The sequence below is a fragment of the Neopelma chrysocephalum genome, unplaced genomic scaffold (assembly GCF_003984885.1).
Source record: "Neopelma chrysocephalum unplaced genomic scaffold, ASM398488v2 Primary Assembly neopelma1_347, whole genome shotgun sequence".
NCBI lineage: Eukaryota > Metazoa > Chordata > Aves > Passeriformes > Pipridae > Neopelma > Neopelma chrysocephalum.
In genome coordinates, this window is record NW_020898011.1 from 2,298,082 (window position 1) to 2,310,743 (window position 12,662).

The 12,662-nt window shown below is 40.5% G+C and overlaps 1 protein-coding gene across 1 annotated transcript in view; it reads right to left on the minus strand.

The window, feature by feature from the left end:
* The window catches only part of LOC113978589, a 17,198-nt gene extending 17,059 nt beyond the window's left edge, over positions 1-139 (minus strand). Inside the window, exon 1 of the mRNA XM_027705649.1 lies at positions 32-139. The gene's annotated coding sequence lies outside the window, so the exon portion shown is untranslated. The remainder of the gene's footprint in view (positions 1-31) is intronic.
* Between the last annotated feature and the right edge of the window lie 12,523 nt (positions 140-12,662).

A 12,662-nucleotide genomic window follows, 5' to 3' on the forward strand; every position in this document is an offset into this window, starting at 1 on the left:
GGCAATGCTCTGTGAGTTCCATCACTCCCACCATCGGCTTCATTAGGTTGTGCTTTTCCCAGGCTCTGCTCTCCCACATAGAAGACCAAAGCCAAACCTCTGCAGCACTTTCTGGTTCCGAAAAAGAAGTGGCCAGAGAAACAAGGACAAATTCAGACTCACCTGAAGGAATACTGAACATGGAGATTTCTGGGGTTGTGGCTGGGGTTGATGTTGTGGTTGAGGTCTCTGATGGAGAAGAAGAGAAAGAGGCAAGTGAGGCCCAGGTGGACAAAGGAGCTCCTGTGCCCTGGCCCCCGGAGTGGGGGGGAAAAGCAGTGGCCAGACAAGGAAGCACAAATTTGAACCCACCTCCATGAGTGTCACATAAGAAGCCTGTTGTGGTATCTGCAGGAGAGGAAGAGAAAGAAGCAAGTGAGGCCCTGGTGGATGAAGGAGCGTGGCCAGGTTTTCTGCCAGTGCTGGGGATGTTGATGCCCCCATGTCACATGGGCAATGGGGACCTTGGGGGTCTGAGCAAAAGGTGTTGGGCCAAACACCATAAAATCAGAGAAGAAACAAAGGAAAATCTCCCACATAATCAACATATTCTGAAATCCATCCCCAGCTACAGAATCACTCAAACAGCAAAGTCTCATTTGTTGGATATAAACAATATCAATAAGGATTTTTTCTCTAAATATTACAAAATGCAAATGTTGCGCCTCACACCTTCAAAATAGTAGCTAATTTACTTCTGAAGAAATGCCTCAGAGAAATAGAAGAAAACACACAAACCTGGAGTGGTTGTTGGAGGGAGAGTGGTGGTCATGGTTAGGGCATCTGTAAGGGAGGAAGAGACAGAAGCAAGTGAGGCCCTGGTGGATGAAGGAGCATGGCCAGGTTTTCCCCCAGTGCTGGGGATGTTGGTGCCACGCTGTCACATGGGAGATTGTGAGCAACATCTCAGCAGGATGTTTGTCTGTTGTGGGAGTAAAGAAACCCAGAATTTTTGAACAAATCTCCAAAACATTTTCTTTTCAGTCAGATAAGTCCTAATTTTTTTTGTACCCTGCGATATTTCCTTCACTGGAAACTTTCAAGGTCGGGTTGAACATATCTCTGGGCATCCTCTGGTGGAAGCTGTCTCTGCTTATTTTTGGGCAGCTGAATTAGATGATTTTTAAAGTTCCCTTCCCATCCAAATAATTCTGTAACTCTATGATTCTGTGAGTGTATTATTCTTGGGTTCTTGTTGTACATTGCTGCTTTCAGTGACTTAATTTGCAATACATGTAATAAACAAATTCAGATGAGGTATGTTTTCCCCAGAGAGCTGCATCTTTTGGGATGCAGGACAAAGCTCTAGAGCAAGGTCTCTGGGAATTCAGAGGTAACTAGTAGCGTCATATTCCAGAAAGACTCACAAAATTATCTTTTCAGTTAATAAAAGTCTGTCAACAGAGACAACTGAGGGCAAATCTGCCATTTAGCAAACCTATTTTTCATATATGCATGTTTGAATTAATGCTTGGTCAGACTAAAGAAAATAGCTTGGATTTTTGAGTAATATATTAATTTTCAGTGGCAATTCTTAGTGTGTATTTGCTAGGCATGGACAGAAAGTGCTAGGAATTCAATAAACCAAACATTGCACTCTTATTGTCAACCTAATAAAGAAAAACACTCAAAGTTTCTATGACTGGGTGTGACTAATACAGAATAGTTGTGGAACTTCCTTAAATCTGTCCTTCTAATTTGAAATACCCACAGTACTTTTAGTTGTTGAACACGTGTTTATCTGCAATTGTGTTTTTGTTCTGTAAACTTAAATGTGTAGTAAAAAAAAAGTAAAACAAGTACAAAGAAAACTTGCATTTTATATCTAATAAGCAAAATGTATTCAAGATTTTCATGTAAAAATAAATCAGGGACATGCTTAGTCATGGTCCATGATCTGAGGCAGCATTTTAGAAGTGCTGTGTATTTCTCAAGCCTTTTTTATTTTGAGTAGCACACACAGAGTACTTGATAATTCCCACACATTCAAAAAGTGACTTTATGCAGTGAGACGTATCAGAGGTTAATGTAAAAGAAAAATAATCACTATATAAATCACTCCTTCACTTCTAGGTTGGGTCAGGTAATCTATATTGGGCTGCATTATTAAAATACATATTCTTGTATTTTGGAAATTATTTTGGAAAGACAGAGTAACTTTAATAAGTAATGATTCATGCATTCTTCAAAATTGATTTAAAACAAACAAAAAAATCTCAGTGCTCCCTCCAACCCTTCCCAAATTAAGTGAGTTTCTTTAAGAAGTGATGTGTAAAGCCATGGGTTTGAGTCATACTGTTATGTTTATATAACGTGGTTTATTCAAATCATCCATCATCTGAATAATACTCAGTAATTCATTGTGTATGTGAGTCAGGCTGCCTACAAAAATTTCAAACTCTGGCTTGTTTTTGGCATTGCTCTTTTGGCTTCTCTGCTCTATGGTTTTATTGCTATAAATGTCTCTTGCTCTGATTTCCTTGGATTAGGGGTTTTTTTCCCTCTCTGTTTTCTGGTTTTCTAATTCAAGCATTTTTAACTGTTTTTATGAAAGCAGTGGACAGAATTAGCAAGACACACTATATTGCCAATATTCCCAGGGATATAATGGATGAGTTTTTATTATGTATAGCTGCAAAGAACAGTGAACAGACAGGTGTCCAGAACAGAAGAAATTCCTAGCAGGAACATAGCATAATGCACACATCTGGGACCTCATGACACTGTACAGGATAGCAACTGTGTCTTTCTATTGCATTTCTATTAAATTATATGAGTATTGGGCAGTTCCATGTGCATTTGCAAGGTTGGAGTGTTTTAAAGCAAATATGCATTACAGCCAAAGAAACTATATTCCCTCTTAACCCCATACTGAAAATGAAAATATATAGGAACAAAGTCTTTCAGTAGTATTTTCATGGTAGTATTCTTTTTAAATTTTGGTTTAAACTATGCTGCAAGACACTACTGCAAAACAGTAATAATTTCATCACACCGAATTATCTTCAACACAAATAATACTTAATCATGATATCAGTTCACAGTTTTAATAAGACAACATGATGTTATCTAATTTCAATCTGACTTACTTCAAATCTTTGTAAAATGTTGATTAAACTGGCATGTGAGTTCCATCATAGAACCAGTGTAGAGAATTGACATACCCTTTTTCCTACCTTTTCTGGAAGAATGGGGATTAGGTGAGGTGGCACCCAGGAGTGCTGCATTTAAGAGGAATAATGCCAGCAAGGCCCTGGTGGTACCCATCTTGCCAAGAGATCCCAGTAAAACTGAGCATTAGAATTTATACCCTGCATCTGTAAAAGAGTGAGGCTCCAAAGGTCAGTCTGGCCCGTCCTATCTCAGATCAGGCAATATTTTTTTATGACTACCTGATCTATGCAAAATGATTATACAGGAGTGATAAGGCTTCTGTTTGCTGGATAATTTGTGCTGCTCTGGAAGTAGCACCAGGGCGAAAATCCAGCCAGAACCAGCATATGCCCTTATTATAAATTATCTTAACTCTATGTGCAGGCCCAGCATTACCTTTGGAACCAGAATGGTGAATATACATATTTCCTTGCCTCAATTATCACCATGTTATTTTCTTACTGCTAATAGATAATTACTTACTTAAGCAGACTGTAAAACACTGCAAGGTGATGCAGTAAATTCTCAGCAGGCTTTCTTCAGCAGGTAGTCCTGGTCTTATAAATGTTCATATTTCTGTTCTGCATTTGAAACTGCAGGCTTGTTTCCCTGCAGTTTGTACATAAGTGGGATTATGTCACATATCAAAAGTAAATTAAAGCCAACTATTTGTAACATACCCTCATCTGCAAGTCTCTGTTGAGCTTGCTCTGCTTTGCCAATGTCTTCCCTCAATCTACCACTATGGTCCTCAGCTGCATCTGCCAGCAAGACTCCCTTCCATCCTTCAAATCACATGGTTTATAAAAAAGAAAAGGAGTATGGACTGAATTAAAATCTAAAGTCCTGTTGAGCTGGGGTCCTTGGTTGGTCTATGCAAAGTCTTCATGGAGTTAGAGATCATTTGGGCCACAAGAGCCCATAATCCTGTTTGCTGGAGTCACTGTATTGCACTTCTACTGCTGCTCCTCATCTGATGAGAAGAAATAGAGGTCAGCTAGAAACAGGCCAATTGTTGGTCTAATGTTCTTTTCATTACTCTCCGTTCAGGCCGTGCCTCTATGTTCATTTTGGTTGTGGTACAAACTGCAACCGTAATGCAATAGTTGACATAACTCAATATTCCTACTGGTGTATTCCAACCTTCCTTCTGTAGAGAAGCACAGCTTGGGTCTAGAGACAAAGAGGATAAAGAGTCCTCTTTCTGCAAAGGTTCACAGTGCTAGAATAGAGGAAAGAAAGACAAAAGGCTTGAGTCCAGAAACAGAATCAGAAGCTGTCAAAGCTGTTGCTGAGAAGAACAAACAAACTAGAGGACAATGGTAAATACAACTGATTGTACTCAGATGTTAATGAAGAAACATAAGCATGAACATTGCTATTCACAGCTCTAATGTTCCTGACAAAAGCAAAAACAATACCATGTGCTCAGTGGAGTGATCACACACTGTCATGGGGAAGGGGCTATGGGGTCATAGTCCTGCCTCTAAACTCTTGAAAAATAAGACCTTTGTACTGACCAGGGAGCCCAAGCATCTGGAAAGCAGTTTTGCAGAGAAGGCCCTGGGGATCCTGGTGAGTGAAATGTCCATGAGGCAGCAATGTGCCCTCAGCAAAGTCAGCCAGTGACATCCCGGTGCTGCCTTCAGAGGAGTGCTGCCTTCAGAGGAGTGCTGCCTTCAGAGGAGTGCTGCCTGAAGGTCAGGGAGGGTGATTCTTCCCCTCTGCTCAGCACTGGGGACAAATACTTGGGGTGCAGGTTCCAGTCCTGGGCTCCCCAGCACACAAGACATGGATGGACTTAATGGAGCAAGTCTAGCAGAGGGACATTAAGATGATTCAAGATCTGGAGCACCCCTCATATGAGGAGAGGCCAAGAGAAGAGAGGGCTCAGGGAGGTCTCATCAACGTGTACAAATATCTGATGGGATGGAGTAAAGACAGAGCCAAACTCCTCTCAGTGGTGCCTGGTGGCAGGAGGAGAAGAAATAGGCATGAACTGAAGTACATTAAACTCCATTTAAACATAAGAAAAGAGAATTTTACTGTGAGGGTGGTCAGGCAGTGGGGTAGGTTGACCAAAGATTTTATAGATTCCTCAATTCTTCAACACACTCAGACCAACTGGTCACAGTCCTGAACAACCTCTTTTCTCTGATCCTGCTTTGAACATGGGGATAGACTTGAGGATCTCCACATCATCCAGCCAGAGCTGGTTTGTGACACAGTGAACAGAAAATCTATGGATGATATCAAGGAGGTTCAAGAGTAGAGGAGGACTAAATGCACTGTGGTTAAATTTATTCACAATAATTAAATCTTCTGGGCATGGTTCTTGAACACAAACTTGGCTGACAGGCTTCTTGCCAGGCCTCACCACTTTCAGCTGACTGGGGCATTTCTGGCACATCCAGTGAAAGTTCTGGAACTTATATAAGGGCCTGTGCCTTGATAAGAGGCACCTTTGACTCACAGTTGCTAAAAGGCCGGCATCCTCTGTACATAATGTGCCTTAGGTTATCTCTCTTTTCTGTTGCACAAGCTGACATCAGAGCAGCACGAAGTTTTTTGCAAAATAAAGTACCATAAAAGTCTGCAAATAATGGGGGTTATTAGAATGCATTTCTGGCAGCATATCAGCAATTTTTTGCTGTTCTCACATCAGTAATAAACAGAAACTACTGCCTCAGCTCTTGATCACCTATCACTGAGATAGAATACATGGGACTGGATTTGTCTTACTGTAATCAAAAGACATCAGGAATAAGAAACCAAAAGAAGTTTGTCTAAGAAAATCAGCCTCAATTGACTCATGATATCTTCCATCAGAGCTCAGCTGTTTGCTGGAACAAATGTTCAATAAGCTATACTGTTATACTTGGATTAATGAAAAAAAGGTCATCTTTTTCTGTGCAATTTCAGTAAAAAAATTCAGTTTCAAACTAACGAAGATTGAATTTTTCAATCACAGTTGACATTTTTAGTGGTACTTAGAGCTGTTAGAGAGTACAGAAAGCTCTGCTGTCTCCATTGATCAATCATTTTCTTTCAGTTTAAGAAAGAAATAGAGAAGATTTACTTACTATAATACTCTGTGTTACAGATCCATGGACTGGTTTTCTGTCATGTGCTCCTTGCAGGAGGGAGCTTGAACATAATCAATCTTCACAGTGATCCTGCCCAGCAATGCTCTGCAGGACTTCAATTCTTAGATATTTTGTGCGGTACACAAGCAGGTAATACCCCATCAGGGGAGCACCCTGTACTGCTCACATTTTTACTCTTAGTCTGCTTTGCTTCGTCCCTACAACAGGAAAAATGTTTGGTTGTAGGTCTAAGAAAGTAGCAAAAAATATGTATCAGAAATCTTAAGAAGAGCCATTCACAGGTGAAATCAATCTGTACAGCACCCATACCTACAACTAACATTTGGGTGGTGTCCTGGATGGGTAGGGTCTCATATCCACCTAAACCCAAAGTATGAACAGAGCTGCATTTCCCTCATGACATGACATGACATACGTGTGTTTTGGTCACATAATGAGTCAAGGTCTTAGACAGCCCTGCATTTAAAGGGTTTCTGGAAAAGGGCATGAGAACAACCTCAGCAAATGCTTCTTATGGGCCATATCTACTCCTGCCTTACATGACCATGCAGCTGCATTCTTTCCTACTGCTTTATATCTGATCCTCAAACCTGGCTTTTGGCTTCCAGCCTCTTTTTATACTCTTCTATTCAAATCACCCTAAGTTCTTTGAAAAGCTTTGAGTGATCTTCCGTCTTCCTTCTTATGCCTGTTTCTTTTCTGAGCTTTACTGAGACAAAATACACCTGGCAGTAGCAGCTGGCTACTGAAAGAGAAGCTGTGAACAGAGAAAGCAAATTGGCTCCAAGACTTCCAACTCTTCAGTGTTACCATCTGTCCACCTTCATGCCCTGCCCTTGCCTTCAAACCAGAAGGACCAGCAGGAAGGAAATGACGCTACCAGTTATTCAAGGGAATTGCTCAAGAAAAGTCATCTCTTCAGATGCTCTGATAATGTATTTGTAGCTAACTCTCTGGCCACAATATTATATCTTTGCCAAGGATTTTTGTTCAGCCTATTTACCTCCCAGAAGTTATCATAATAAAAAAAAAATTATCTTAAAGCAATTTTTCTTCTGGCTAAACACAACAAAGCAGAGAAGAAGCTGAATTAAGCTAATTCAAAATTAATCAACTTGGGATGTTAGTAGACTAAAAAATTTTTCTAAATTTTTGTGTGCATGTTGTTCAAGGAAATTCAAAAGCTAAAAGAGCAAGAATTCCTTCATGTGGTCTAACTGTGGTACCGGGTCTCACTGTATCTGTGTTTCAAGTCCATTTCTGTGCAGAGAAATGTCTGTGGTTCTAAGGGAGAAGAAAAACCATGTTAAAGTTACTTAATGCTTTTAATCCTAAAGAAGCCAACCAAACTAAAGGTATTAATTCCAAGAGATACAAGCCTCCATTGTTAGCCAGTGGTAGTTTTGATGGTTTCCCCACTCAGCCCAGCTCATGTTAGGTCTTCCCAAAGATTCCCTGGACTGCAGATGTCTACATTGTGCTGCTCCATGCTGTGTCTGCTTTAGGAATTTTATCTTCTTTCAGAGGTTAAAAACCAGAAAAAACAAAAAGCCATAGTGGAAAAGTCAGGATTGCTGATTTTAGACTTTCCTCTGCTCAAGGCCCCAAGCCTTTCATCTAAATGCTTTTCATATAAAAATTGTGTGCCTTGGTTTGTCATTTAAAGTAGAACTGGATTTTGTTTGTATCTATCATAATTCTTAACACTTCTTAATACTTTTTATTCCATTTCTTCCTTGCGCTAATCAAAGATCTGAAAGCATCAAGCAGCTTGACTTAGAAATGTGTAGCTTTAGTAATTAAATTCCGCACCAAAAAAAAATTATCAATTTTTAAAAAATCATCCTATCTCCAGTCTAGTACTCAGTGCAACATAATCTAGTTTTCTGAGCTGCATGTTTTATTTTCTCTGAATCAAAAATTTAGCAAGCTAGAATGTGAAGTGTAGTATGTGCCATTTCCTTTTATCTTCTTTTTTTCCCCACGTAACTGGGCAAATAATTTCTACCAGTGTGTTTTTTGTGATATGAGGGGTGCTCTGCATTTGAGGCAACAGGAGCTTAGCATTTACTGAATGGATGGGCAATGACAATCATAAATATACCTCAGCTGTTTCTCCCCCATTCCCCATTACCAGGCATTATATAACAATTTATAGGCAGGGAAAAGGAGTTTGTAAATTTTGCCACAGTTTTACACACACAAATTTCTGTATCAGATATTGCAAGATGGCAACTATGTCTTGACATTTAACTGTGAGCCAAGAGAAATCATTAAAATCAAATATTTTAATTAGCAAATGTTTAAATAAGTTATGTGTGTAACTTTTCTGCTGTGACTGGTCTCCCAAACTCTTTGAAAATGCCTGAGGCAGTTAAGTGTTTTTCTTCACCTCTGCAAGATCAGGCATCCAATACACTTCTCAAAAACCATTCTGGAGATATTTGCTGAAATACTTAGTGCTTGAGTGATGCACTCAGCTTACAAATTTCACAATGAGGGCACGTATTGAGGGCAAACATACCTCAGTCTCCACACTGGGAAATTCCCAAAGGCCAAGCCAGAGTGGGCTACACCTTTCTGCAGAGCCTGGCACAACTGGGGCATGACCGTGCCAATACCAGGCAGTAGGTTTTGTTCTTCAGCATTAGAAGACAGCAGTGCTTTCAGGGAGGCTGAGGGAGTGATAAGGTCTGCCCAGTGGGCTCCACACTGTGTTTGCTGTTATATAAATAACCAAGAATGAGTATAAAGAAGAGAGCCTGGGAGTTGGCTGTACCATAATTCGTGAGCAGGCACTGGCCACAGTGACCGACTGCCCAAGAGCTCACAGCCTGCTGGAAAGGATAGGCAAGGCTTACCTGCCCAACCCAAGCACTTCAGCAAACATATCTTGTTAGATAACAACAGTTTTGTATTGGTCTATTTGTCTAAAAATAACAGAAAGGAAAAAAAAAGGGGAAAAGGTGGTGGAGACACCTTAAAGCAAAGGGATATAAAATATTTCTTTTTGGCTTTCATTGACTTTCAGATTTATTAGATGGATTGCAAGCTCAACAAATATGGTCCAAGAACAGCTCGGATCAATAGAAATATTCAAAGTACTCACAAAAGATTCTGCATTGTGTTTGCAAGTTATCTGTTGTAAGAATCTCATACATCTCATCCCCTCAATGACCTACATTCTTTCCTTGAGGATTTCACTGTGCTGCAACTGCCTTGCCTTTGGTGTTCCCTGGTTCACGTGAACACAATAACACAATGAATTGATTTTTCTTGTCATAAGCATTCATGAGTCACCCCTTAAAAAAGAGGAAGACAATAGCCATTGACTTGTTCCATTGTTCTCTTCATAGCTGCCCCCCTACATTGTAGGAAGATCAGTGTTACTTGGAACCAAGAACTCCAGCTAAGAATAGTAATAATAATGACTTTTACTGAGCTGACCAGTAGCCTTGAAAGAGAAATAAATGCTGCCACAAGCCTTTTCCAACAAGATGTGGTGGAGCACTTAAGGAAAGAGTGGTTAAAAAAAGAAAATGTGAGTATATGTCAGTTATTAACAATCATTATCTGCATTTACTAAGAGCACTACGATGACTACACTATTCAATCTAAAATTTAGGATTTGATATATAGCCAGAGAAGACTATATATAGCCAAGTAATGGTGAGGAAAACCTCAGACCTTCATTCAAATATGACAGTGTAAAGACAACTATGGAGACGTTGATATATTTTCTATTCATACACCAGTATTTAATAGAGTGGGAAATTATAGAGACACTTGGTGTTTTGCTGCAATTATGGAGGTTGTAGTTGCATGATAATAGAAATTCATTAGAAACTATTAGCTACTCCACATACCTTAGTCATAAATATTAAGCACACCTGAATAGCTAAACTTTCATCCTCAATCTATGTTATCTCTTAGCCCTCTTTCCCTTCAGGACCCTTCCTAAGAAAATTGCTTTCTAGCTGTATGCAACTACTTTTTATCACAGTGGCACATGACAAGTCAAAGGCATTGAACTCTGATAGAAGGGTTTTTTCCCTTGAGAAGATTTGAAGATGTTCCCAGCACCCTCAGCTCCTCTTCATCAGATTTTTGCCCCAGACCCTTTCTCAGCTCGACACACTCCAGCACATCAATGACTTTTTCACAGTGGGGAGCCCAAAACTGAACCCAGGATTTGAGGTGCCTCACCAGTGCTGATTCCCTGGTTGTCCTGGACATGCTGCACGATGGCACTCAGGATGATCTGCTCCATAACCTTCCCTGGCTCCAAGGTCAGGCTGACAGGCCTGGAATTCCCCAGATCATCCTTCCAGCCCTTATCATAGATGGGTGTCACATTTGCTCACTTCCAGTCAAGTGGGACCTCCTCAGTCAGCCAGGACTGCTGGGGAATGATGGCTCAGTGAGCACTTCCACCAGCTCCCTTAGTACCCTGGGGTAGATCCCATCCAGGTCCATAGACTTGTGGGTGTCCAAGTGGTGCAGCAGGTCCCCTTGGACCATTTCCCCTTGGATCATTGAGGCTTAACTCTGCTCCCTGTCCCTGACTTCCAGCTCAGGAGGGTGGGTAACCTCAGGACAACTGGTCTTACCATTGAAGAGTGAGGCAAAAAATACATTAAGTATCTCAGCCTTTTTCACTATGTTTCCCCCCACATCCATTAAAGGAACAAGATCCTCCTTAGCCCTCCTTTTATTGCTAATGAATTTACAGAAACACTTTTTATTGTGTTTTACAGCATTAGCCAGAGTAAGTTCTAGTTTGGCTTTGACCCTTCTAATGTCCTGCCTGTATAACCTCATGGCATCCTTGTAGTCCCCCTGATTTTCCTGCTCCTTCTTCCAAAGGTCTTAAATGTTGCAATAAAGGTGCCAACGGTCTGTTGACTCAGGTGGAGCAGACCTGAGAGCAGACATTGAAGCTCATTTTGACCTGCCTTGGCCACAGTCCCGGGCCAGCCTTATCACACACAGTCCAGTGCTGAGGATGAAAATGCCCTTTCCATGTGTCATGGATGCATTACTGCAGAAATACAACTGTGCTCCTTCCCAAGCCAGCAAAGAATGGTCTGGGCAATTTTGGAAGCATGAGGAGAAAGTAATAGAACATATTGAAAATTGTCAGGCTGAGAAAAAGTGTAAAGAAGGGAAGGGTAAAGGTACTATTTGTGCTGTCTTAGGAGCGTGTTTATCTTATGCCCAACAAGAAGCAAAAAATTTACCTGCTCCTGCAAAGATTGCCGGCGTGGAATATAGTGTTTTGAAATCAGAAAATGAGGTGCTAAAATCGCCTTTAGCCTTTGAGAGGGATTTGAGAGAGAAATTAGAATCTCGAGTGAACAAACTGACTACTGAGAACCAGTTGCTCAGGGCAGAGGTCAGAGAGCTTAAAGTGTTGCTTCCGAGAAGTGATAAGAAACTGCAGTTAAAGAAACAGAACCTCTCGGTAGCCGGGAAACCTCGTTAAGTCCGGATCTTATTTCAACATCGAGATTTACAGCAGTGATAGCGAGGATGATGGATGTGTGGACTTTTCGGATACTGAGTGTCAGAAAGCAGGCAGGTTCCAGCCAGGCATTCTTGGAGTGACAGCCCTTTTGCCACCTTGCAATTTTCAAAGAAGTTTGTGTTTTCAAGAAGTGCTGAACTCCAGGAAGGCATTATTAACCCTGATAATGCTCATTTATTGCTAGTAGTTGTTATCTTTTTCCCTGCAGAAGTGCAAGTCGAAAAACTGACACCTCTGCCTCATTTGAGGCAGAGTTTTGGTGTTGCAAAAAGAAAAAAAAAGCTATACTGCCTGCACTTGAAATTATTTATGGGCAAAGAAAAAAAACAAACAAATAAAACAAACAAACAAAAACCCCCTAGGCATGGGACTTTTGTTTTCCAGAGTTGATTTTGGCTGACAGCGAAGTGCTAGGTTAACCTGTAGCAATAATTATACTATCATGGCAATACTATAATTAGGATTTTTACGAATTTTACAGAAGTGCCTGACTTAGGCAGTAGATCACAGACATAAGCTGTTATGCAGTGCTGATTTCACAGCAGATCTGGACCAGAAATTCGACCTTCCTGGATTTTTTCACAACTCAGGTATGTGATGGTCCTGTGTTCTTGCAGGAGAACCCCATATACAAACAACATATTGCTTGGAAAAACTCTGTAGTAGAGATGATGTCCTTCAAAACTTTGAGTGAAAAATTCAGAGCCATTTTCAGGAATCAAGACAAGAAATATCAACCTAGAAACACTGTCTTCCTGGTTTTGTGATTACATAATTTATATTGGAAATCAGCCATAATAGAAAATAACTTAAATAGCTCATTTTCTCAACAGGAA